This window comes from Canis lupus, chromosome 17 (assembly GCF_048164855.1).
Source record: "Canis lupus baileyi chromosome 17, mCanLup2.hap1, whole genome shotgun sequence".
NCBI lineage: Eukaryota > Metazoa > Chordata > Mammalia > Carnivora > Canidae > Canis > Canis lupus.
Window position 1 is genome coordinate 61,396,291 of NC_132854.1, and position 27,845 is coordinate 61,424,135.

At 45.5% G+C, this 27,845-nt stretch overlaps 1 long non-coding RNA gene across 3 annotated transcripts; it reads right to left on the bottom strand.

The window, feature by feature from the left end:
* Positions 1-782: 782 nt before the first annotated feature.
* On the bottom strand, positions 783-27,845 carry LOC140608248 (uncharacterized). 3 transcript variants are annotated; one of them, XR_012010283.1, is made up of 3 exons: positions 27,540-27,845; positions 27,068-27,207; positions 783-1,104 (listed from the first exon to the last, which is right to left on the bottom strand). It is a non-coding gene; the product is annotated as an uncharacterized lncRNA (long non-coding RNA). The 3 variants fall into 3 exon arrangements; XR_012010282.1 differs by lacking the exon at positions 783-1,104 and adding an exon at positions 20,732-21,346; XR_012010281.1 differs by lacking the exon at positions 783-1,104 and adding an exon at positions 20,732-25,606.

Here is a 27,845-nt window from a genome sequence, read left to right on the forward strand (position 1 = left end):
TTACTCTGAGAAAAGTGATGATTTGTCTCAATAGTTAGGTAAGCCCTTACCATACAAATAAAGATGCGGTGATCTTTCATGCCACCCCTTCTTTCCTAAAGAAGAGACCCAGCCTCTTCTGTGGCCACTCACCCAGTGGTGATGCATGTTCCTCCTGAACTGTCTGTGGAAGTTTTGTACTTCTGGTTTGGCAGGTAAAGATCTGTTACATTTGAGCCACCCAGAACCTGGATTCCTTGCTAAGGTACCAGCAATATATCTTACTTACTTATTTATTTAAATATTTAATTTATTTATTCATGAGAAAGAGAGAGAGAGGCAGAGACACAGGCAGAGGGAGACACAGGCTCCATGCAGGGAGCTCGATGTGGGACTCGATCCCGGGTCTCCAGGATCAGGCCCTGGGCTGAAGGTGGCGCTAAACCGCTGAGCCCACCCAGGCTGCCCAACATATCATATTTAGATAGAAAATTTCAGAGAAAGAAAATGTTCAAGTGCCCAAAGTTAGTAAAAATGAAATATGGTATGCTAATATTGCTAATATTTCCATATACACAAAAGATATTTTTCCTTTGTACGTTTGTTTCCTTTCTTGTGTTTGATGGCTTATGGTATGATTTACACATACATCCCTCCCCCTGAGTCTCACACTTCCTGAAACAGATAGGACACATGCAGCATCACCCTTGTGGGGATAGGTGGCTGCCCTTTGACTAGCCGTTGGCTCTCAGGGATGGACATCAAGGGTTTCTGACTCTGCCCTGTGTGATTCTCACCCACATGGCACTTTGGTTATAGAATTGTCTGAAAAATGGAAGGAATAGATATAGAATACTTTATCCAACCAGAAAATTGACTTGATAATTAAAGATAAATTCAACAAGATTTGAAATGAAATGTTTTTTGAAAACCTCTGAGGCCCCAATTCTGCTATTATCATAACCACTGACAGGAGATAGATTTGGAAAATGTCATACAGTACCCGAATAAGCAAGTCTCCTTCAGAAAACAGTTCTAGATTGACCTGTGGAGAGGCATGCTCACTTCCTCCTGGATTCATGGGTCGGTCAGCTGGGCAGTCTGCAATGCTGTCCTTTAGGGTGGCTGAGGAAGAGAAAATGTTTAATGTTCCTGTTTGGCTTAGCTCTTTTTTTGGTATATTTTTTTATTGGAGTTTGATTTGCCAACATATAGCATAACATCCACTGCTCATCCCATCAAGTGCCCCCCCTCAGATCCCATCACTCAGTCACCCCGTCCCCCCCCCACCTCCCCTTCCACTACCCCTGTTTGCTTCCCAGAGTTAGGAGTCTCTCATGTTCCATCACCCTATCTGATATTTCTCACTCATTTTCTCCCCTTTCCCCTATAATCCCTTTCACTGTTTTTTATATTCCCCGTATGAGTGGAACCATATGATAATTGTCCTCCGATTGACTCACTTCACTCAGCATCATACCCTCCAGTTCCGTCCACGTTGAAGCAGATAGTGGGTATTCATCCTTCTAATGGCTGAGGAATATCCCATTGTATACATAGACCACATTTCCTTTGTCCATTCTTCTTTCGATGGACACCGAGGCTCCTTCCACAGTTTGGCTATTGTGGACATTGCTGCTAGAAACATTGGGGTGCAGGTGTCCTGGCGTTTCACTGCATCTGTATCTTTGGGGTAAATCCCCAGCAGTGCAATTGCTGGGTCGTAGGGCAGGTCTATTTTTAACTCTTTGAGGAACCTCCACACAGTTTTCCAGAGTGGCTGTACCAGTTCACATTCCCACCAACAGTGCAAGAGGGTACCCCTTTCTCCACATCCTCTCCAACATTTGTGGTTTCCTGTCTTGTTGATTTTCCCCATTCTCACGGGTGTGAAGTGGGATCTCATTGTGGTTTTGATTTGTATTTCCCTGATGGCAAGTGATGTGGAGCATTTTCTCATGTGCTTGTTGGCCATGTGTGTGTCTTTGGTGAAATTTCTGTTCATGTATCCTGCCCATTTCATGATTGGATTGGTTGTTTCTTGGGTTTTGAGTTTAACAAGTTCTTTATAGATCTTGGATATGAGCCCTTTGTCTGATTATGTCATTTGCAAATATCTTCTCCCATTCTGTAGATTGTCTTTTGGTTTTGTTGACTGTTTCTTTTGCTGTGCAGAAGCTTTTCATATTGATTAAGTTCCAATAATTCATTTTTGCTTTTGTTTCCTTTGCCTTCATAATTGTATCTTGCAAGAAGTTGCTGGTGGCCAAGTTCAAAAAGGGTGTTGCCTGTGTTCTCCTCTAGGATTTTGATGGAATCGTGTCTCACATTTAGATCTTTCATCCATTTTGAGTTTATATTTGTGTCTGGTGCAAGAGAGTGGTCTAGTTTCATTACTCTGCGTGTGGATGTCCAATTTTCCCAGCACCATTTATTGAAGAGACTGTCCTTCTTCCAGTGGATGGTCTTTCCTGTTTTGTCGAATATTAGTTGACCATAGAGTTGAGGGCCCATTTCTGAGTTCTCTATTCTGTTCCATTGATCTGTGTGTCTGTTTTTGTGCCAGTACCACACTGTCTTGATGACCACAGCTTTGTAGTACAACCTGAAATCTGGCATTGTGATGCCCCCAGATATGGTTTTCTTTTTCAATATTCCCCTGGCTATTCGGGGTCTTTTCTGATTCCACACAAATCTTAAGATTACTTGTTCTAATTCTCTGAAGAAAGTCCATGGCATTTTGATAGGGATTGCATTGAATGTGAAAATTTCCCTGGATAGCATAGACATTTTCACCATATTAATTCTTCCAATCCATGAACATGGAATATTTTTCCATCTCTTTGTGTCTTCCTCAATTTCTTTAAGTGTTCTGTAGTTTTTAGGGTATAGATCCTTCACCTCTTTGGTTAGGTTTATTCCTAGGTATCTTACGCTTTTGGGTGCAATTGTAAATGGGGTTGACTCCTTAATTGCTGTTTCTTCAGTCTCATTGTTAGTGTATAGAAATGCCACTGATTTCCGGGCATTGATTTTGTATCCTGCCACTTTGCCAAATTGCTGTATGAGTTCTGGCAACCTTGGGGTGGAGTCTTTTGGGTTTTCTATGCACAGTATCATGTCATCTGCTAAGAGGGAGAGTTTGACGACTTCTTTGCCAATTTGAATGCCTTTTATTTCTTTTTGTTGCCTGATTGCTGAGGCTAGGACTTCTAGTACTATGTCGAATAGCAGTGGTGAGAGTGGACATCCCTGTTGTGTTCCTGATCTTAGGGGAAAGGCTCCCAGTGTTTCCCCATTGAGAATGATATTTGCTGTGGGCTTTTCATAGATGGCTTTTAAGATGCTGAGGAATGTTCCCTCTATCCCTACACTCTGAAGAGTTTCTATCAGGAATGGATGCTGTATTTTGTCAAATGTTTTCTCTGCATCTATTGAGAGGATCATATGGTTCTTGTTTTTTCTCTTGTTGATATGATCTATCACATTGATTGCTTTCCGAGTGTTGAACCAGCCTTGCATCCTGGGGATAAATCCCACTTGGTCATGGTGAATTATCTTCTTAATGTACTGTGAGAGGACTCAGGCCCCCAGCTCTGCCCAGACCAGGGCCGGGACCTGCTGAGGATCAAGGTGTTCCTCACGAAAGCAGTTCACAGCACACGACTGGTAGACAGCTGCTCTCCAGGGCAGCCCAGGTCCCATGTGTGCCCCTTACCTTGGGCCATCCTGGGCAGAGGGTCAGAGCGAGGGCAAGGGTCTGAGGTCTCTACCACTGTCAGTGGCCTGCAGCACAGCCCAGTGGGTGGGGACAGGCCCGAACTAGCGACACGTGGGCAGACTGCCTGGAGACAATGGCAGAGGCAAGCAGAGGACCTATTCAGGGTCTTCGAGGGCTGACAGGCCTGCAAAGGACCCCTGCCTCCCTCCCCGCAAAGGATCCCAGCCCCTGTGGGATTCACGTAGCCTAAAATTAACCATTTTAAACTGAGAAACCACCACCTCTCTCTCCATCCAAGATACTGGATCCACACCCCCAAAAGGAAAGCCGGTGCCCATTTAGCGGCCCTCCCCGATGCCCTGACCCCAGCCCCTGGGGTCACAGTGGACCCCTGCATGGACAGTCCACAGCACTGCTGTACGAGACTCCACAGGTGCTGCTGCTTTGCAGTTACCCCTGCAGCTGGGTAATTTCATAGTTCTCAGTGTATTTTCAAGGTTGACTAGACCCGTTTCATCTTTGAGTTTCTTTTTGAGCAGCTGTAACCATCTGTCCCGTGTTGTTCAGGCCCAGAGTCTTCCTTGGGCTGTCTTCCTGTGCGGCTGCTTACTAGCTATGGAGGGGATGTGCTCAGCTGCATCACTCAGTTTACTGCGTACAAGTCCCAAGCACAGGAATGGGTTAGGACTAGCTCTCAGCAATGACACAGTGGATTAGCAGGTAGGAAACAGAAGAGTAGACTGTGCCCGTTACATGGTAAGGAAGTTTAGGAGAAAAAGAGCTCTGGGAGATTATAAGAAATAGCCCAGTTCATAGCTTCAGAAAAATGAGCCCTTTGTTCTGAGCCAAAGCTCTGGAAGATGGAGGAACATTTAATTTATCACAAGAAATGATAAAGTAAAGGAAGGAAAGAAGTTAGACCATCTGCTAGGACCTCTCCTCTGCACCTGCCATTCTGTGAGCCTGGTGGGAAGCCCGTGCCCATCTCCTTCCACAGAGAGCAGAGCCCAGGGTCCATATGACAGGCTGGGCAGAGAGACACACCTGCAGTCTGGGTCACCTATTGTACCTGAGCTGAGCGTGAGGCCTTCTTCCTGTGTCCGGGACCCAAACACTGCGGTGCCGCTTCTGCCTCACAGAAGGTCAACGCTTAGAGCTTGTGGGCAAGCTCCTCTCGTAGCTTGATCTGGAGCCACGCGGCCGCTTACCTGCAAAGCAGCTCTTCACCTTCAGGTAGCCCACGACCAGCCTGAGGATGCAGAGCTTGTCAAGCCGGGCTGCACGTCCTCGGGGTAGGGCAGCAAGGTGGTCAGTTTGCTCAGCTCTGGATTCCAACGGTCCGGTGCTGCTTCAAAGGGTTGCATTTGGCTCCCTCTGGAGGCTGTGGCTCAGGACTTGGCAGGGAGAGAGCAGCAATCATTCTCTACCTCCCTCTGTACCTTCACCGGAGTCACCCACAGGGCCCCCAGGCCATGCCGGACGCCATCTGGCCCCAGGTCCTGGTGCTTGGAGGCAGGGACCCTTGTCCTTCAGGTTCGGGTTCTGTCCTCACTGCCCTCCTGGCCGGCGGGCCCTATTCATACTGTGCACATGCGAGACCTGGTGGCCCTCAAGGCACTAGGGGCCCAGGACTGGTCATCCCCTCCCAACTTTCTGGTAGCCTGACATGTTTCCAACCATTTTTTAAAAAGATTTTATTTACTTATTCATGAGAGACACAGAGGCAGAGACACAGGGAGAGTGAGAAGCAGGCTCCCTGCGGGGAGCCCAACGTGGGACTCGATCCCAGGATCCCGGGGTCACGCCCAGGGCCGAAGAAGGCCAGTGCCCAACTGCTGAGCCACCCAGGGGCCCCAATATCCACACATAAATTTTAAATGAGTAAATCTCCATACTACAATTAACACTGAAAAAGCTGAAGCTCCATTTAAGAAATTATAGTTAAGAATTGAGCCTACACACAGACACAAACACACACACACATTAACATACATCTACATGTATACTCTCTTTCTCTGCATGCACACACCCATGCACACCCCAGACCAATGTACATCATAATTACATTGTTAAAAACCAGGGATGGGGAGAGCCAAAGGAAAAAAGACCCATTTCATACAGACAAATAAAGACAGAATAAATGACTTCTCGTCAGAAAAAATGCAAACCAAAGCACAACAGGGTGATATCTTTAATGTTCCAAAAGAAGGGAGCTGTTAACCCAGAATCTCGTATCTGGAGAAATGATCCTTCAAAATGAGGGCAAATTAAAGAAATTTTCAGACAAAAATTCAAAGATTGTATCTCCAGAAGATTTGAGCTACAAAAATACTAAAGAAATTTCTTCAAGCTGAAGAAAAATGGCATTAGGTAGAAATGTGGATCTCCACGAATGAATGAACAATGTTGTAGACAATAAAAAATTTAATGATTTTATTTAAATGGTAATTGTGTAAATAAAAACAGTATTGCATCATGGGGCTTGCAACATATGTAGAAGTAGAATTTGTGAAAACAATAACACAAAGGATGGGAAGTGGAATTACATTGTTGTGAGGTGCTTATGTCGTCCATGAAGTAGTACAATATTATTTGAAAGTAGACAGTAATAAGTTAAGATGTGCATTTTATGCCTTATGGCAACCACTGAAAAAATAAAACAGAAGTACAGCTAATCTGTACTTATTAGAGGAGAAACATGAGATACTAAAGAAGAATGAGGGGATCCCTGGGTGGCGCAGCGGTTTAGCGCCTGCCTTTGGCCCAGGGCGCGATCCTGGAGACCCGGGATCGAATCCCACGTCGGGCTCCCGGTGCATGGAGCCTGCTTCTCCCTCTGCCTATGTCTCTGCCTCTCTCTCTCTCTCTGTATGACTATCATAAATAAATAAAAATTAAAAAAAAAAAAGAATGAAATCCAAAGGTAGTAAGGAAAAGAGGAAAAATAACAAAGATGGAACAAAGAAAAAACAGCGAGATGGCAGACTTAACCCTATTGATAGTGACAAAAATGTAAACAGAGGATATCAGACTGACCTGATATATGGTGTCTGGAAGAAACCCAATTAAAAGGTAAAGACACAGATTAAAGTGAAAAGATTGGAAAAAGACATACTATGTACACACTAGACATAGGAAATCTGGAGGTGCTGACAAAGAAGACTCACCAAAGAGAAAGATATTTTCATAATATTAAAAAGGTCATACCAATCATATATGCATTTAATAACAGAGTTTCAAATATGTGAAGCAAGAACTGACGTAACTGCCAGGAGAGACAGGCGAATCCATTAACTAGAGTTGGGGACTTCTGCGCTATTCTCTCAGTAACTAATAGGACAGATTGCTAGAAAATCAAGGACATACAAGACATGAACGCTATCCTCTAACTTGGTATGATTGACATTTATAAAACAGTGTACCCAACGACTGCAGAATATAGATTCTTTTCATGCACATGCAAAAATTCACCACGGGAGACCATAAAACAAGCCTTAGTACATTTAAATAGATTCAAATCATTTAATCATCATAGAGTATATTCTCAGACCACAATATTTGTGAATCAATAATTAAAACATCTGAAAAGTCCTCAAATATATGAAAATCAATACATTTTAAAATAACTCATGGGCCAAAGAAGAAATCACAGGGAAAATAAAAACATTTCTAAGTGGTAATGAAAGACAACATGCCAAAATTTGTGGGGTACAGTTAAAAGATGATTGTGTAGAAGGAAGATTATAATCTTATATAAGTAAAGGAGGAAGTTTTACAGTCAGTGATCTGGGTTGCCTCCTTAAGAAGCTAGAAACACAAGAATAAACTAAGCCCAAAGCATGTAGAAGGAAAGGAAATAATCAAGTTAAAGCAGAACAATAAAACAGAAAATGGAGGAGCTAAATGAACCAAAAACTGAAAATATCAACAAAATTGTTAATCATCCAGCTAGAGTAATCAGTTCCCGCCAAAAAGAAAATGCAAATTACCAACAGCAAGGAAAAAAGGGAGATAGTTCTAGATCCTACAGACATTGAGAGGAGAAAATCTTTGTGACCCTGCAATATGCAAAGATGCCTTAGATGGGACACCAAAATCACTAACCGTAGCAGAAAAAGATTGATAAACTGGACTTCACCAAAATTAAAAAACCGAAAAGGCAAGCCACAGAATGGGAAACAATACCTGCAGTACATGTAGCTGAGACAGGAATTGTATCCAGAATACATGAAGGACTTTCACTAACCAATTAGAAATGGGCAAATAATTTGAATAGATACCTCATTAAAGAAAATATGCGGGGATCCCTGGGTGGCTCAGCGGTTTAGCGCCTGCCTTTGGCCCAGGGCGCGATCCTGGAGTCCCGGGATCGAGTCCTGCATCGGGCTCTCGGCATGGAGCCTGCTTCTCCCTCCTCCTGTGTCTCTCCCTCTCTCTCTCTTTCTCTCTCTCTCTTCTCTCTATGTCTATCATAAATAAATAAATAAATCTTTAAAAAAAAAGAAAATATGCTAATGACCAAAAAGCATGTAAGATCATAGGCACCATCATAATTCATCAGAAAATGCAAATTAAAGTAAATTACTTGTACACATACATTAAAATGGCCAAAATTCAGAAGATTGACACCCAAGTGTTGGAGGGGATTTAGAGTAACTGGAATTGCCATTAGTGGAAAACTTTGTTTCTTTTTTTTTTTTTAAACTTTCAGTTTCTTAAAATGTTAAACATGACCTAGTAATTCCATTCCTGTCTACCCACTGGAGTGAAATGAAAACATGTGTCTGCTGGGGACTATTTATAGCACTTTATTCATAATGGCCCCAAATGGGACAAGCCAGCCAAGTGGGTGAGGAGAGGCTCAATAGCTCAGCCCCCACCCCCACCCTGTAAGGCTCCTTGGAGCCTGCTAACCGGGGGACCCTGTCCCACGAGGTCTGCCCTGGTCTTCTCCAGCCGGATCCCAGCCCCTTTGAACAAGCCACAGAGAGGGGCTGGGTCTCTGTTGGGCAGCCCCCTCACCACCCAGCTTTGGTGACTTGGCCTCAACCCAGAGGATAACAGAAGTCTCCACCTCTTAGGTTGCCTGGGGATCAATGATAACACAGATGCCATGGTGCAGAACCTGTGCCATCCTTGTGTGGTTTGCTGACAATGTTAGTTTGTGTGTCCCATCACTGTATTATGTGGAAATGTGGACGATTTCATTTTACATTTAAAAAAATTAGGGCACTGGAGGATGTAACTAAGTTCAAAGGACTTTGGGTAGATTCGTTTGTTAAATCTTCACAAACTGCTTTGAAACAGAGCCCTGAGGAGGTTTGTAGGGCCACCAACACCTGGATTTGAATCAGCAGAACAAAATGGGCAAATTGGTATATGCTGATGTTTTTTACTCTTGGAAAAAAAAAAAAGAAATACAATTTTCAGTATATATAACACTCTTAGGGACCCCTCACCCCATTTTATTTTATTTTATTTTATTTTATTTATTTTTTTATAATAAATTTATTTTTTATTGGTGTTCAATTTACCAGCATACAGAATAACATCCAGTGCTTAAACATCTTTTTCAATTAACCAGTGATGACTGGTTTCCGTACCCTGGAAAAATAACTTCTGATGAGCTGGTTCTGGGATACCTATGCCCCTACCAGGAAGTTTTATGATATATATATATTTGTGGTAAAATACACACACCATAAATGTTACCATTTTAACCATTCAGTGGCATTAAGTACACTCCGGATGCTGTATAACCATCACCGCTATCGGGTTCCAGAACTTTTCCATCAGGCCAGGGAAACCCTTCACCTGGTAGCAGTCGCCTCCCCTCTCCCACTCCCTTGCAATTACTCATCTACTTTCTGGATTAGCTATTCTGGACATTTCACACATGGTGTCATGGGCCATTTGCCGTTTTGTACATGGCCTCGATCGCGGCACTTTACGCAGAATTAGGATCGGTACTTCTAGAGGCTTTGGAAATTTCTCACAAACCTGCCTCCAGGTGCTGGGAAGGAACCCTGTGCCCCTGGAGGCTGCTCCGGGTCTCCGCGTCCCTGGGGAAGTGCTCTGAGCCTGTGGATGCCGGCCAGGCTCTGCGGGGTCCCCCGGGGTCTGCCGGGTTCCCGGGCTCTGCGGGTCTCCCAGGCTCTGCGGGTTAGGGACACCTCCCGGCAGGGTGTACCCCGCTCCTCGGTGGTTAGGGACACTCCCGGCAGGGTGTACCCCGCTCCTCGGTGGTTAGGGACACTCCCGGCAGGGTGTACCCCAGCTCCTCGGTGGTTAGGGACACTCCCGCAGGGTGTACCCCAGCTCCTTGGTGGTTAGGGACACTCCCGCAGGGTGTACCCCGCTCCTCGGTGGTTAGGGACACCGCCTGGCAGGGTGTACCCCGCTCCTCGGTGGTTAGGGACACTCCCGCAGGGTGTACCTCAGCTCCTCGGTGGTTAGGGACACTCCCGGCAGGGTGTACCCCGCTCCTCGGTGGTTAGGGACACTCCCGGCAGGGTGTACCCCAGCTCCTCGGTGGTTAGGGACACTCCCGCAGGGTGTACCCCAGCTCCTTGGTGGTTAGGGACACCGCCTGGCAGGGTGTACCCCGCTCCTCGGTGGTTAGGGACACTCCCGCAGGGTGTACCCCGCTCCTCGGTGGTTAGGGACACCGCCTGGCAGGGTGTACCCCGCTCCTCGGTGGTTAGGGACACTCCCGCAGGGTGTACCCCAGCTCCTCGGTGGTTAGGGACACCGCCTGGCAGGGTGTACCCCGCTCCTCGGTGGTTAGGGACACTCCCGCAGGGTGTACCCCAGCTCCTTGGTGGTTAGGGACACCGCCTGGCAGGGTGTACCTCGCTCCTCGGTGGTTAGGGACACCGCCCGGCAGGGTGTACCCTAGCCCCTCGGTGGTTAGGAACACCGCCCGGCAGGGTGTATCCCGCTCTTCGGTGGTTAGGGACACTCCTGGCAGGGTGTATCCCACTCCTCGGTGGTTAGGGACACTCCCGGCAGGGTGTACCCCAGCTCCTCGGTGGTTAGGGACACTCCCGCAGGGTGTACCCCAGCTCCTTGGTGGTTAGGGACACCGCCTGGCAGGGTGTACCCCGCTCCTCTGTGGTTAGGGACACTCCCGCAGGGTGTACCCCGCTCCTCGGTGGTTAGGGACACCGCCTGGCAGGGTGTACCCCGCTCCTCGGTGGTTAGGGACACTCCCGCAGGGTGTACCCCAGCTCCTCGGTGGTTAGGGACACCGCCTGGCAGGGTGTACCCCGCTCCTCGGTGGTTAGGGACACTCCCGCAGGGTGTACCCCAGCTCCTTGGTGGTTAGGGACACCGCCTGGCAGGGTGTATCCCACTCCTCGGTGGTTAGGGACACTCCCGCAGGGTGTACCCCGCTCCTCGGTGGTTAGGGACACTCCCGGCAGGTTGTACCCCAGCCCCTCGGTGGTTAGGGACACCGCCCGGCAGGGTGTATCCCGCTCTTCGGTGGTTAGGGACACTCCCGCAGGGTGTACCCCAGCTCCTTGGTGGTTAGGGACACCGCCTGGCAGGGTGTATCCCACTCCTCGGTGGTTAGGGACACTCCCGCAGGGTGTACCCCGCTCCTCGGTGGTTAGGGACACTCCCGGCAGGTTGTACCCCAGCCCCTCGGTGGTTAGGAACACCGCCCGGCAGGGTGTATCCCGCTCTTCGGTGGTTAGGGACACTCCCGCAGGGTGTACCCCGCTCCTCGGTGGTTAGGGACACCGCCCGGCAGGGTGTACCCCAGCCCCTCGGTGGTTAGGGACACTCCCGCAGGGTGTACCCCAGCCCCTCGGTGGTTAGGGACACCGCCCGGCAGGGTGTATCCCGCTCTTCGGTGGCTGCTGGTGGAGCTGGGAGCGCCCAAGCGGGGGCCTGTGCGAGTGCGTGTTCGTGTTTGTGTGCCCAAGAGCCGCTCTGCCATTGTGCCCGCTGCGTGTGTGATGCTCCAGGTGCTTCAGGCTCCTGAAGAGTAGGCTTCGCACCCCTCAGGTATGGGGATGACGTAGGAGTGCTTTTATTTTAACTGATCATAGAATGAAAATAATCAAGGGCACTTAAAGAACACCAGTAATACGATACATTAGTGACCGACTGTATATGCTCCAGGAGGCATGATAGGCATCTCGGTGTTTTCCTTTGCACATCAGACCCCTTCCTTGAGTTTAATGAAGTTGATTCGAGGAGTGGAGGCAGAAACACGGGGCCCAGTCCTGAGAGCAGCTTACTCCCAAGTGTTTGCAGACGTCAGAAGAGCACCCGGCCAACTGTGAGCTGCAGTCGGAGGGGTCTAGGGCCCGGGCTGAACGTGGAGGAAGGGAAGCGTTTCCTGCCCATCCCCCCAGCAGCGCCTTTGCAGTCCCTCCACAGCCATAGGTGGAGACCCCCCTGACAAGTAAGAGAGCCATGGTGGTGCCACAGAGACCACGCTCCTTCCTGGGTTCCTCTCCCTCTTCCTTCTCTTCCCGGGTGATGCAGAGGCCAGGCCGTTTCCAGCAAAATCTGGGAATGCATTTCATAGCCTGGGACTTAAGGGCCAGTGCTGCAGGTTCAGGGATCCATGCGCTACAGCCTCTTTATCTTTAATGTAATGGGAGCTGAAAAAGTGGTCTCTGAGTCTTTTACAATCTTTTCTCAAAAAAAGACTTTTAAGACTTCTGCTAATTCAGTGGCATCTTTATTCCTAGAATCACTTGAGTTTCAATGGTATTGCCTAATTTCCCTGTCCATGGTGTCCTCTAGTGTTTTTTCTCTGCATATTTTTAAAAAACAGATGATGTGGATAATGTATTAAACTGGACCCTTTGGACTTTACAACAAGGAAAACTTGGTAATAATTAATTGGATAAAGGGTATAGGCTTATACCGTATAGGCTTCCTAAAAGAACCAGGGTGTGTGTTTCATTGTATGATTGGACATGCTCTGCTCACTGTTAGCAAGGGCACTGGGTCTCGGTGCCTAGCACCTGTGGGGAGGAGCCAACATTGTTAGCGTGCTGGCTCTTTACTGAGGCCATCAGTGAGGCAGTGCACAACTGACGTATTTCGTTTCAGTCCTGCAGATTGGACAGGAGGAAGTTGCCAGCTGGAAAGTCTCCTGAGATTTAAGAGTGCAGAGGACCAGGGCCACTTACAAGTCAGCAATTGTCTACCTTCTTGAATTGCAAAAGCTGAATTATTTGGGTTCATGGCAGCGTTAGGGATGGGATCATCAAACTGTGGTATTCTGGAAGCCAGGATGTGATAGCCTGGAGGATCAGGGGATCCTGCCCCCCAAACCACTCTCGATAGGCCTGCTGCTGCTGAAGGCCTCTGTGCCTCTGGCTCTACCATAAATCTGGGTGGGGTGGTGGCCTGGGGACTGAGAGGTGTTCTTGGACTGTTTGGGGCCACCTGGCCATCCCAGTTCTTTGTTCCCACTGTTTTGGAGGCAGAGAGAAGGCTGGGCCAGAAGCCACTGACTAAAGAGATAGGACCAATAGTCATGGCAGGACTCAGGAAATCAATCAATTGGCATCAAAATAGTGTTTGGGACAGTGTCAGCGAAGGGTGCCCTGGCGCAGGAGCCTCTTACTGTTCAGTCCCCAAGGCCACCTCCAGGATAGTTACCTCCCCTCTCAGAATGCTGTCCCCAGGCAATAACCCTTTTAGTAGGGCCACAGAGAACAGAAGGGAGCAGAAATCAAGTCTTCCGTGCAGGGGGAACCCAGCCAGCCAAGCTGTCCATTGAGCAGGACGTCACTTTCTCCCTATCCAGAGGGGCGTGATGTGTTATTCAGACCACTGATGACTGGATTTACATTTCCTTTTCTGAAAGAGAGTTTTTATTCTGATTGCTCTGCTTTCCTTCCTTGATTAGGTTAGATATCTGGGTAACTGTTAAATCCATGGTTGCAAGATCATGAAACTGAACATTTTCACCTTCCATGATGCGTGTACAGCACCCCCAGGTTTTCAGCTTGTTGCAGTATGATCTACTTGGATCCAGTCCTGAGCCATCTTCCAAAGGAAGAGGAGTTTTTTGTGATTGAAAGGATTGTTGCATTATGAGAAGTGCAGTCTTTGGAATAATTAGTTAGGGAAAGGGTGTGTGTACATGTGTATGCAAATCTGCATGCATACTCGGGAACCAAGGGGTGGACTGTGGTTGAATATGTAATGTTTTTTGCTTGCTCTGTTGTATTAATTGTAAGTGGCTGTTGTAACAAATTTCTTGGTGGCTTAAAACAACACAAATGTGTTCTCTTAGAGTTCTGTAAGGAGTCGGAGGTTTAATATAGGTTTCACCAGGCTAGACTTAAGGTGGTTAGCAGGGCTGTATTTCTTTCTAGAGGCTCCAGGGGAGAAGCTGTTTCCTGTTCATTCAGCTTGTTGGTAGGATTCAACAAGTTGTCGGACTGAGGTCCCATTTCCTTGCTGGTTATGAGCTGAGGGCCATTCCCTTCTTCTTTTCTTCTTTCTTTTTCTTCTTCTTCTTCCTTCTTCCTTCTTCTTCTTTCTTCTTTCTTCTTTCTTCTTCCTTCCTCCTCCTCCTCCTTCCTCCTCCTCCTTCCTCCTCCTCCTCCTCCTTCCTCCTCCTCCTTCTTTCTTCCTCCTCCTTCTTCCTTTCTCCTCCTCCTCCTTCCTTCTTTCTTCCTCCCCTTCTTTCTTCCTCCTCCTTCCTTCCTCCTCCTCCTCCCTTCTTCCTCCTTCTTTCTTCTTCTTCTTCTTCTTCTTCTTCTTCTTTCTTTTTCTTCTTCTTCTTCTTCTTCTTCTTCTTCTTCTTCTTCTTCTTCTTCTTCTTTTCTTCTTCTTTTCTTCTCCTTCCTCCTTCCTTCCTCCTCTGCTTTCTTCATCTATTTATTTGTTAGAGAGAGAGAATAAGTAGGAGGGGCAGATGGAGAGGAAGAGAGAATCCAAAGCAGACTCTGTGCTGAGTGTGGAGCCTAATGCGGAGTTTGACCTCATGACCCTGAGATCATGACCTGAGCCAAAGCCAAGAGTCAGATGCTCAACTGACTGCCACCCAGGTGCCCCATTCCCAGCTTCAGAGGCCACTCACATGTCTTGATTTGTGACACCTTCCTCCATCTTCAGTGCCAGCAATGGTGAGTCCAGTGCTTCTCACAGACTCTTCTGCTTTCCTTCTCTATGGACTCATCTCATTAGATTGGAGCCACTTGAGTAATTCCAGATAATTTCCCTATTTCAAGGTCAACTGATAAGGTAACCTTAATTCTATCTGTAACCTTAATTATTTGTTGCATGTAGCAGAATATATATACAGATGCTGGGGATTAGGTGGCCATCTTTGAGGTGCCATCATTCCACCTGCCACAGTTACATGCTCAGGAGAGGGGGGACTTGTGGAGTGTAGAATCTGCATATGATCAGTTTTACCTGATTCTGCTAAATAATTTTCCAAAGTGGTTGTACTCACCAAACACTATTCTGTTTTGTTGATCTATTTGTTTAATCATATGCTCATATCATACTGTCTGAGTTTCTGTAGCTTTTAATTAGTAAGTCTTAATATCTGGTAATGTAAATCTTCTTTCTTATTCTTCTTTGGTATTGTATTTGCTATTTTAGTCTTGCATTTCCATATAAATTTTTTAATTAACTTGACTTCCACAATACCTGCTGGAATTTTGAATGGGATTGTTAGATTCTATAGATAATTTGGGGGAAGAATTCACATTTTATAATAGAGTATTTTGTTTTTAAAAGATTTTATTTATTTATTCATGAGAGACACACAGAGAGGAAGAGGCATAGACACAGGCAGAGGGAGAAGCAGGCTCCATGCAGGGAGCCTGATGTGGGACTCGATCCTGGGTCTCCAGGATCACACCCTGGGCTGACGGTGGCATTAAACCACTGAGCCACCCAGGCTACCCTTATAATAGAGTCTTCTAATCCATGGATAAGGCATATCTGTCTTTATTTTGGTCTTCATTATGTCTCTCAATAATGTTTTACAATCATCTATCCATTTATTTATTTGTTTTTGAGAGAGGGTGCGGATGGAGGGAGGGGCAGAGGGAGAGTGAGAGTGAGAATCTTAAGCAGACTCTGTGCTGAGCAGGGAACCTGACATGGGGCTTCATCTCACGACCCTGAGATCAATGACCTGAGTCAAAATCAAGAGTTGGACACTTAACTGACTGAGCCACCTAGGTACTCCAAACATATATATTTTTACATATACTTTATTAAATCTTTTCCTAAGTGTTTTATTTTTGAAGCAATTATAAATGGTGTCATTTAATAATTAATTTTCCAATTGTTGCTGTTGTTTAGAAATATAAAATTATGTCCAGTAACTCTGATTATTAATCATAGTAGTTTCTCATAGACTTCTTTGGATTTTTTTAGTGTTCATATTGATGTAATCAATAACAAATGACATCTTTATCTACTCCTTTCCAGTCTCATTACTTTTCTCTTTCTTGTCTTATTGAGTCTGGGTGGCATCTCCAGCCCATCATTGAATGGGGATGGTGTGAGCAGCCATTTGTACTTTGCTCCAAAACTCAAGGAGAAGGATTTTTTAGATTTCACCATCAAGCATGATGTTTGAGTGTTTTGAAGACACATCAAGAGGTTAAGTAAATTTACTTCTATTCATAGTTTTTTCTTTTTATCATGAATGGATTTTTAATTTTATACAATAATGTTTCTCCCTCCACTGACATGATCATATGTTCTATAGATATGGTTAATTACTTAAGTAGATTTTTGAATGCTAAATCAATCTTGCTTTTCTAGAATAAGTCTGTTTGATCACACTGTACTACCCTTTAATACTGTCTGGTACTTTGATAGCATTTTATATCATATAGTTTTGTAATGTTTTCTTTAGTGATTATAGATTTGACTTTCATTACCCTTGTATTTAATGCCTCTGTGAAGCTTTTGTATCAAGGTTTGCTAGCCTCAGATATTGAATTGGAAATGTTCTCTCCTTCCCTTTCTCTGGATAAATGGATATAAGTTTGTGTTATTTTGACATGAAACACGTGGCAAAGTTACCCAGCCTGGAGTTTTTGGTTAGAAAGTGACCCAGGAGGGGTGCTTTCAGCCTGGTTCAATGTCTAGCAATCGATTCAGTGTCCAACTGGTGATTTTGGCTCAGGTCATGATCTTGGGGTCCTGAGATCGAGTCCCGAGTCTAGCCCCACACTCATTAGGGAGTCTGCTTGAAAATTCTCTCCCTCTGCCTCTGCCTACCCCCTATTTGTGGATACAATCTCTGTTTCTCAAATAAATAAATAAATCTTAAAAAAAAAAGAAAGACTAACCCAGGCGGGAGGGATGCAGGACCTGCTTGTCATGGAGCCAAGGAATATGATACGAAGAGGCATCTGAAGGAAACAAAGACGGAACATACAGCACTTTAGCTATGTGGCTCCGGTGGACATGAAAAGGACATAGTGTCTGAGTCTCAAGGTCTGAAGAATTTTCAAAACCTGTGCCCACAGTTGGCTGACTTTCCTCTGATATGACAGTACCTATTCTAGATTAATTGTTGTTTGGTGGTCGAAAAACAGAAAGTATGGGGCTCACATCTCGGGGCAGAACTCCAGTTTCTGTCTCAAAATGCTTTACAAACAAATTAACGAGGGGCCTGAATCCAGACATTAGTAGACTTCCCGCTGCTTCCCCTCAAACGCCTGCTTTCAGGGCTGAGGAATTGGGCAGAATGGGGCTGATCGGAAGCAAATGATAAGCAGTGAGTTCCAGCACCTGGGGAGACAGAAACTGGAGTTCTGCAGAGAAGTGAGCCCCATACTTTCTGTTTTCTGCCCACAACAACATTAATCTAGAAATTGGTACTGAGGTATACTGATACAATAAGGTAAAATAAGGTATATAATAAGTAATACATGATGATGAAGATAGATGATAGATAGATAGATAGATAGATAGATAGATAGATAGATAGATAGATAGAAGATAGATAATAGATAGATAGTCTCTATCTATAACATCCAATAACAATGATCCCAGGTCTTAGCTTCTACAAATGAACCAGAGCTCCATGATTCCAGGGCCATGTTAGGAAAATTACAAGGTGAAGCCTGGAGCATCTTGTGCCAAAACAGCAAGGAGGGGCTCACAGACTGGAGGCATGTTACAGGGATACAGGAGCCAGCCTGGAGGGCCTCCTGTTGGTCAAGTCTGAGATGGTTTGAATGTCAAGAGAAACAGTGAGAGAACGGACTAACTCAGTAAAATAGGAAATCATATTACAGATATAAATACATCAGTGATTACATCGAAAATTCTATGATGAAGGGGGTATTTATATAGTTGGAAAGTATTTCCCTACAAAATGCTTAGTAATTTCAAAGGAGAAAGAGTATCATCATGGTGGAGACTGTGGGAGATCCCAGCTTCAGTGCGTGATTGTCAGTAGTACAAGGAGAACTTGTGGGCCTCCTACAAGGACATAGGCACAACATTACCTCAAGATGTTTTGCCAAAGATACACGACTTTAATCTATGCATGAGGACATGTCAGATGATCCAGATGAGGGGCCTTCCATGTTCTACAAACAGCTGGCTGTGGTGTTGGAAAGTACCCAGGGACTGGAGAGGAGACATGGAGTACCTTTTACTCTGCAGGGCATTATTATAGATGAGACTTGAGTACAGGCCAGAGGACCAGGTGTCAGCTCTACATCCATGACAGCTCCCTCATTTTCAAGGATGCACTGCAGTTGTGTGTGGGGAAAAGTCCTTGTTTGTAGGAAATACATGCCAAAATCTTCAGGGGTGATATGGTGTCAGTTTTGCAACTTTCTCACAAATGTATGTCTAGGTTTTCTCTAAGTTTGTAATTATTTCAAAATTATAAGAAACAAATTGAATTTATGACTTTCCCACTAAGAAAACTCCAGGCCTGGCTGGCTTCATTTGGTAAATTCTATCAAAAACCTAAGGAATAATTAAAGTCAGTATTATAGAAAATCTTTTAGAAAATGGAGGCAGGAATACTTCTGAGATCATCTCATGGACCCAGGATACCAGTGATGCCAAACCAGACAAGGATATTATAAGAAAAGAAAATTGCAAACCAGCATCTCCCCATGAACAGAAAAGTCCTCAACAAAATATTGGCAAATTGATGGAGCAATCCATAGAAAGAATAATACATCACCATTTCCTTGTTGTGTGACCTTGGGCATTTTACTTGGCTGCTCTGAACCTCATGGCCCTCACACACCCTTCCTGAGGATAGTGCCTCGAACATTCGTTCTAATGATTTCCCCATCTTTTTCACCGCAGTAGGCCAGGGCCAGTATGAGGACCCCAGCCCCAGGGCACAGTCACTGGGTCAAGGAGCAGACCCGCTGCCTCTGTGGGTCCCATCAGTTTCTCTCCTCCTGGAACTCAGGTCTTGAGCGGTGACCAAAGGCAGCCACAAGAGGACATGGAGGTGGCACCCACCGTTCCCACAGCAGCCGGGACTCCGTCTTCCCAGGTGTCTGTCTCTCCCTTTGGCACAATGAGGAATGACCCTCACCTCTCAGTATATCCCCATTGCTTTGGTGGTTAGAGTGAATTTCTCTTGCTTGTAAGCAGCACTTCTCACTGTGGGAGAGGAGAGGATGTGCCTGCACATGGGTGAGGGGGTGGAACTTGAGGGAAGGGCAAGGAGGGCTGAGTCCCCAACAGCAGGTCAGATGGTCAGCCCTGAAGGGAGTGACCTCAGGGTGGGTAGTGAAGAGAGCAATATTTACATGAACATAGCAGAAACTTGCCTGCTAGATGAAAGATTAAGAGTTGGACTCATTTTTAAAAAAGATTTTGTTTATGCATGAGAGACACAGAGAGTGGCAGAAACACAAGCAGAGGGAGAAGCAGGCTCCCTGTGGGGAGCCCAATGTGGGACTCGATCCCAGGATCCCAGGATCACACCATTGGCCAAAGGCAGACGCTCAACCACTGAGCCACCCAGGTGCCCCCAACTCAGTTTTTGACTTTGGAGTGCTGGCAGCCTCCGAGCCTCACCTTCCTCTTTCCTTTTGTCCCATGTCTGGGTGAGATGGTGAGAAAGCTGAGTGCTCCCTCCCTTGGCAGGTGAGAGATTCAGAGAGCCCCTGAGCCAGTGTTACACTGGGGATTTGTGGTGATTTCCTAAATTCCATAATATATGTAATTCATTCTGAATGTCCTAGTCCTCAAATGTCCAGTTCCCAGAGGGAGAAGAGGGAAAAATAAAGGGGGCTGGAATAAAACCCTGTCTCTTAATTTCCCTGGTGGCTTCTTTAGCCAGTAGGTTTGCGACAATGGCAGTCTACCTCCCTGCCTGTACCTCCAAGATCAGAAGCAGCAATCACAGTATAAATCCCTGATACTTGTAGGGAAAGATCCATATTGTCTACATTAGCCCCCCAAAATCACATTCATGACATGTCAGGGATGCAGACATGAATGTCTGCCATGTGGCCGAAGATGAGGATTGAGTGGCCACCACATGCTGAGAGTGGAGAGAAACCACAGTGTGCTGCCCAGTAATTCCCCTGAAGGCTGCAAGCCTTTGAAAAGACCCCAGAATTTCAAAATAGTTACATCAGACATATTCTTCAAGTACAATTTTTGTCTAGAATGGGAGATGTTTTCCTGGAGCTTCCTGCTTTGCCACCTTCTCTAACATCATTCTAAGACCATTCACAGTTATTGTAATCCTTGCCTTTCTGAAAATTTGTTCCAGAGATGCCTGGGTAGGCTCCATCAGCTAAGTGTCTGACTCTTGATTTCAGCTCAGGTCATGGCCTCAGGGTCATGAGAGTGAGCCCCGCATGGAGTTTGCTTGGGATTCTGTCTCTCTCTCTCTCTCTCTCTCTTTTTTTTAAGATTCATTTATTTTTTTATTTTTTTTATAATTAATTTATTTTTTATTGGTGTTCAGTTTGCCAACATACAGAATAACACCCAGTGCTCATCCCATCAAGTGCCCCCCTCAGTGCCCATCACCCATTCATCCCCACCCCCGCCCTCCTCCCCTTCCACCACCCCTAGTTCATTTCCCAGAGTTAGGAGTCTTTATGTTCTGTCTACCTTTCTGACATTTCCCACACATTTCCTCTCACTTCCCTTATATTCCCTTTCACTATTATTTATATTCCCCAAATGAATAAGAATATATAATGTTTGTCCTCCTCTGATTGACTTATTTCACTCAGCATAATACCTTCCAGTTCCATCCATGTTGAAGCAAATGGTGGGTATTTGTCATTTCTAATGGCTGAGTAATATTCCATTGTATACATAAACCACATCTTCTTTATCCATTCATCTTTCGATGGACACCGAGGCTCCTTCCAGTTTGGCTATTGTGGACATTGCTGCTAGAAACATCGGGGTGCAGGTGTCCCAGTGCTTCATTGCATCTGTATCTTTGGGGTAAATCCCCAGCAGTGCAATTGCTGGGTCATAGGGCAGATCTAATTTTAACCCTTTGAGGAACCTCCACACAGTTTTCCAGAGTGGCTGCACGAGTTCACATTCCCACCAACAGTGTAAGAGGGTTCCCTTTTCTCCACATCCTCTCCAGCATTTGTGGTTTCCTGCCTTGTTAATTTTCCCAATTCTCACTGGTGTGAGGTGATACAGTCAACAAAACTAAAAGACAACCTACAGAATGGGAGAAGATATTTGCAAATGACGTATCAGATAAAGGGCTAGTTTCCAAGATCTATAAAGAACTTACTAAACTCAACAGCAAAGAAACAAACAATCCAGTCATGAAACGGGCAAAAGACATGAAGAGAAATCTCACAGAGGAAGACATAGACATGGCCAACATGCACATGAGAAAATGCTCTGCATCACTTGCCATCAGGGAAATGCAAATTAAGATTCATTTATTTATTTATTTGTGATAGACATGGAGAGAGAGAGAGAGGCAGAGACACAGGAGGAGGGAGAAGCAGCCTCCACGCCAGGAGCCCGACGTGGGACTCGATCCCGGGACTCCAGGATCGCGCCCTGGGCCAAAGGCAGGCGCCAAACTACTGAGCCACCCAGGGATCCCCAGGATTCTCTCTCTTGATCTCTGTCTGCCCCTCCCACCCTGCTTGTACTCTCTTTAAAAAAAAAATGTGTTCCATCTGTTCTTTGTTTTCCAACATTTCCAATTTGGAGATTACTGGACACTGGTTCTAAACTGACACTAATTTCAGGAAACCTAAAATGTCACTGTGGTCCACTAGTCAGCACAGGGGCTTAGGGAGAGCAGGTGAGCAAGGCAGTTTGGTGCCAGGGCATCTCCGAGCACGTCTGGTATGTTTCCAGAGCGATCTTGTGTAACGGAATTACATTTATTGAATTCACATACTCAGTAACTGGCTGAACTGTGTTGCTTCCCTGGCTTCTGGAATAGCGCTATACCGGTAGGAAGGAAGAGGGTTAGAATTCACTAGAACTCTTTCTACTTAGGAAAATAGTAAACCAACAGAAATTCCACATTCTGGAAGAGATTAGTGCCACCATGAAGGACTTGAAAGGACTTGGAAAATTGGGGGGTGAGTGGCGAATCTCTCATAGGTTATTCAATTCACATATCTGGCCTGTGCAGAAAACAGAAGGATCTTGTAAAATGATGGTAAATTCTAGTAAGCTTAACTAGATGGTATCTCCAATTGTAAGTGTTGTTCCAGATGTGGTTTTATTGCTGAGTAAATTAACACATCCCCCATACCTGGGTATGCAGCTTTTGATCTGGAAAATGCCTTTACCACACCTTGACATCTATTAGTAAAGACCAACAGAATACTTTTCTTTTAGCTGGCGAGACCAGAAGTACACGTTCCCTGTCCTACCTCAGAGGTATATCTACTCTCTAACTATATATCATAATTTGGTCCACAGGGATCTTGATTGTCTTTCCCTTCCACAGGACACCACATGGGTCCTGATGGCATTATATTGATTGACCTAGTGAGTAAGAAGTAGCAAATACTCCAGAGTTATTGGCAACACATTGGCATGTCAGAGGGTGAGAACTAAATATGATAAATTCAAAGGCCTTTCTCCTCAGTGAAATTTCTAGAGGTCCCTTGGCACCAGGCATGTCAAGATATTCCTTCTAAAGGGCAAAAAAGAGGCAGAATGCCTAGTGGGCCTCCTTGGATTTTGGAGGCAACATATTCCTCATTTGGGTCCATTTACTGAGTGACCTTGAAAAGCTGCTAGTTTTGGGTGGGACTCAAAATGAGAGAGGGCTCTGCAATAAGTCCAGGCTGTCATGCAAGCTGCTCTGCTACTTGGGCTATATGATGCAGCAGATCCAATAGTTCTCAAAGCAGCAGTGGTAGGTAGAGGCTTTCTGGATGTGAGTCACAATGTGGACACCTAGTATTTGTGAGGAAATTCCTATTATCCTCCAAAAACCCTATTATCTCTCTTTGGGGAACAGCTTTTGGCTTGCTACTGGGCCTTGGTAGAGACTGATGCTACCAAGTTACTATGCAGTCTGAGCTTCCGGTATTAAGCTAGACATCGTCTGACCAATAAAGCCATAGGGTCGGGCATGCACAACAGTATTCCATTGTTGAATGGAAGCGGTCCATACAAGATTAGGCTTGTACATGCCCTGAAGGCACAAGGAAATTACACGAAGACATAACCCAAAAGCCCACAGACCTCACTCCTGCTACATTACCTTCTCTCTCCTAGCCTGCATCTATGGCCTCCTAGGGATGTCTGCACTGTTAGTTGACTAGGAAAGTGAAAGCTGAAGCTTGGTTTACAGATAATATGCACGCACCATTCAAAAGTGGACAAATGTGGCACCACAGTCCCTTTCTGGGACATCCATGAAGGACAGTGGTGAAAGGAAATCTTCTGAGTGGGAACAATCAGGTGCAGCTAATTGTTCATTTTGCTTTGGAAGAAGTAGTCAGAAGTATGGTTTTGGGCTGTGGCCAACGGTTTAGCTGGATGGTTAGCAATTTGGAAGGAATATGATTAGAAAATTGGTGAGAAAGAGGTGTGGGGAGGAGAAATGTGGATAGACCTTTGAGTGTTCAATAAACATGAAGATATTTTTGGGAGGTACTGTACTGTGTGGGATCATTGATCTCAATTAGCAAGGGGAAATTGGGCTGCTACTACACGGTGGAAATAAGGCCAAGGGTGTCTGAAATACAAGTGAGCCTTTAGGATGACTTTTACTACTACCAGTTTCTGTGATTAAAGCTGATGGAAAACTACAATGATCCAATTCAGGCAGGAGTATTAATGATCCCCACACTTCAGAAATGAAGATTTGTGTAATCCGTCTGTCTAAGAAATCCACCTAAGCCCCACACATTATTAAAAAGCTCAAAATGGATATCAAGCATATGTATACTGTAAAACTATAAAACTCTTAGAAGATAAAATAGGAGGAATTCCTTGTGCCCTGGGTCTTGGTAAAGAGTTCTTAAACACGACAAAAAATGGGGCAGCTGGGTGGCTCAGTTAACGAAGCCTTGGACTTTGGCCCAGGTCATGATCTCAGGGTCCTGGGATTGAGCCCTGTGTGAGGCTCTGTGCTGAGCTGGGAGTCTGCTTGAGGATTCTCTCTCTCCCTTTGCAAACCCCCCCCCATCTCTCTAAAATAAATAAATCTTTAAAAACAAAACAAACGAAAAATCCCAGGGCACCAAAAGCATGATCTGTAATAGGAAAAATTGGACTTCATAAAAATAAAATAATTTGTTCTCTGAAAGATTCTGTTAAAAAGATAAAAAGACAAGCTACATCCTGAGAGAATATTTACATGCTATATTATTTGACAAAGGAGTCTTATCTAGATTATGTGAAGAAGCCTGAGAACTCGATGTTTAAAAACCAAACAATCTAATTATAAAATGGACACCCAAAAAGAAAGACACAAAGAGAAATTTCACTGAATAAGATATACAAATGACAGATAAGCACATGAAAAGATGTTCAACGTCACTACCCTTTAGTAAAGTATTGAGACCATGATAAGGTATCACTACAAGCTATCAAAATAACTAAAATATAAGATAATGGCATATGCATGTTACCTCAAACTGGATTAAAGACCTAAATATAAGATCCCAAACTCCAAAACTCCTAGCAGAAAACACAGGGGAAAGCTTCATAACATTGGATTTGGCAGTGATTTCTGGGACGTGACACCAAAAGCAGAGGCAATAATAGCAAAGACAAATGGGACTACATCAAACTTTAAAACACTCATGCATCAAAGGGCACAATGGACAGAGTGAAAAAAGTCTATAGAATGGGAGAAAAGATTTATAAATCATTAAAGTGATAAGGGATTAATAATATAAGGAGTATGTAGACAACTCCTACAACTCAATAGAAAAAAATCAAGTAAGTTGGTTTAAAAAGGATTCAACAATATGAACTGACCTTTCTCCAAAGAAGATATACAAATGACCAACAAGTTTACAAAAAGATGCTCAACATCACTAATCATTAGAGAAATGCAAATCAAAACCACAGTTAAATATCACTCCACACCCATTAGGAAGAGTACTATCAAAAGATCAGAAAATAACAAGTGTTGACAAGGATGTGGAAAAATTAGAAGCTCTGGAAAACCACTATGGGAAACCGTGTGGCAGTTCCTCAAAAAAAAGCAAAAGTAGAACTACCGTGTAATTTATCAATTTCATTTCTGGGTATAATCCAAAAGAATCGAAAGCAGGTCTTGAGATATTTCCACACCCCTGTTCATAGCAGCATTATTCACAAAAGGTGAACACAAGGGGATCCCTGGGTGACTCAGCGGTTTAGCGCCTGCCTTTGGCCCAGGGTGTGATCCTGGAGTCCCAGAATCAAGTCCCGCGTCGGGCTCCTGGCATGGAGCCTGCTTCTCCCTCTGCCTGTGGCTCTGCCTCTCTCTCTCTATGTCTATCATGAATAAACAAATAAAATCTTTTTAAAAAAAGGTAAACACAAGAAATCCATGAATGGATGGAAGAATATACAGAGTGTGGTATATACATTTACTGGCATGTCATTCAACCTTAAAAGGCAATCCTGTCACACACTACAGAATGGACATTAAGCCTAGTATTATGAACCAGTCACAATATGACAAATATTATATGATTCCAGTTAATGAGGTATCTTAAGTAGCCAAATTCATAGCAATAGAAAGAATGGTGGTTACCAGATGTTGGGATTAAGGGGAGAAGGAGGGCATTGGTTAATAGGCATAGAATTTCAGATTTGAAAGATGGAAAAGTTTTGGAGATCCATTGCACAACAACATGAATATACTTAATACCTCTGAGTTATATGCTTATAAACAGTGAAGATGGTTGATTTTACATTATTTGTAGTGTACCATAATTTTTAAGAAGATAATCACATACTAAATATTGAGGAGGATGTACAGCAACTGGATTGCTCCTACACTGTGGTAGGATTGTAAATGTCCCAGCCACTTTGGAAAACAGTTTTGCAGTTACTTTAAACATTGACTATACCTGTATCACACAGTACATCAGTTGTGCTTCTGGGCATTTGTTTCAGAGAAATGAAAACTTATGTTTACACAAAGATTCGTATACAGTTGTTCAGAGTAATGCAAAACTCCCTAACCAGTACCCTAACCTGTACCCTAACCCTAACCCTAACCCGTACCCTAACCCCTAACCCGTACCCTAACCCCTAACCCGTACCCTAACACTAAACCTAACCCGTACCCTAACCCTAACCCGTACCCTAACCCGAACCCTAACCCGTAACCTAACCCTAACCCGTACCCTAATCCTAACCATAATCCTAACCCGTATCCTAACCCATACCCTAACCCTAACCCGTACCCTCCTTAACCCGTACCCTAACCCGTACCCTAACCCTAACCCCTAACCCTAACCCTAACCCTAACCCTAACCACTAACCCGTACCCTAACCCTAACCCGTATCCTAACCCTAACCCCTAACCCTAACCCTAACCTGTACCCTAATCCCTAACCCGTACCCTAACACCTAACCCGTACCCTAAACCTAGCCCTAACCCCTAGCCCAAACCCTAACCCATAACCCTAACCCTGCCTTCACCCCTTACCCTAAACTCTAACCCCATCCCCCACTCTATCTCTAACCGTATTCCCTCCCTCTATTCCCTAACCCTAAACCCTATAACCTATCTGTAACATTACCCTAATCCAGACCCTAAGTCAATTTCCTAGTCCCTAATACCTTACTTTAACTCCTACCTCTTGACCCTTACCCCATCCCTCACCCTCACCAGTAACTCGTACGCATAACCATGATCACTAATCCATATCATCTAAGCTAACCTTAACAACCTATTGCTCACCCTAAACCCTAACCCTATCTCAATTCTCCCCATTCACTTACCTTGTCGTTCTGAGTAGCCCTGCTGAGGTGGATGTGACTCTGAACAGCGCCTCCAGGGTCCTCCAGCGGGTCCTGAGGAAGCCGGACTCCTGTCTTGGCGGACGTGGCCCCATGTCTTCCTGAGTCATAGACAGCGGGTCCTGAGGACGAGAGGGGTCCTGTCACTGTGGACTATGCCTCACATCCTCCAGAAGCCTCCCCGCGGGTCCTGAGGAGGCCGGGGCTCCTGTCAGCGTAGACGCTGCCCAACGTCATCCCGAAGACTCACCGCAGGTCCTGAGGAGGCCGGGGTTCCTGTCCCCATGGACACAGCCCCACGTCATCCCGAAGCCTCCCCGCAGGTCCTGAGGAGGCTGGGGCTCCTATCACCGTGGACGCGGCCCCACGTCATCCCGCAAACTCCCTGCAGGTCCGGAGGAGGCTGGGGCTCCTGTCCCCATGGACACAGCCCCACGTCATCCCAAAAACTCACCGTGGGTCCTAAGGAGGCCGGGGCTCCTGTCAGGGAGGACGCGGCCCCACATCTTCCTGAAGTCTCACCGCGGGTCCTGAGGAGACCAGGCTCCTGTCAGCGAGGACGGGGCTCCACATCCTCTGGAAGCCTCACCGCGAGTCCTGAGGAGGCCAGGGCTCCTGTCACCGTGGAGGCAGCCCCACATGGTCCTGAAGCCTACCCGCGGGTACTGAGGAGGCCGGGGCTCCTGTCAGCGTGGACGCGGCCCCACGTCCTCCTCAGGCCTCCAGAGCGCAGAGGGGCTCCTGTTACTGTTGGCGGACG